Below are 230 nucleotides of genomic sequence, written 5' to 3' on the forward strand. Positions count from 1 at the left end.
TGCGCAGGAGTCTGTGTTTAAAACCAGACACACTGACCAACAAAATAATGCACTGTAGCAACAATCCTCTACCACAAAAACGGATGCATTTTCTTGACCGGTCCTTAGCTTTTGCGAAAAAATATATTATACAAACTTTGATGCAGCATGTACACTTTACACTTAAAACAATAACGAAAAGGCATTCACAGTCGGAGAAAAGTGGTATTACGATAATTACTTTCCTGATT

The sequence above is a fragment of the Littorina saxatilis genome, linkage group LG1, assembly GCF_037325665.1.
Source record: "Littorina saxatilis isolate snail1 linkage group LG1, US_GU_Lsax_2.0, whole genome shotgun sequence".
In the NCBI taxonomy this organism is placed as follows: domain Eukaryota; kingdom Metazoa; phylum Mollusca; class Gastropoda; order Littorinimorpha; family Littorinidae; genus Littorina; species Littorina saxatilis.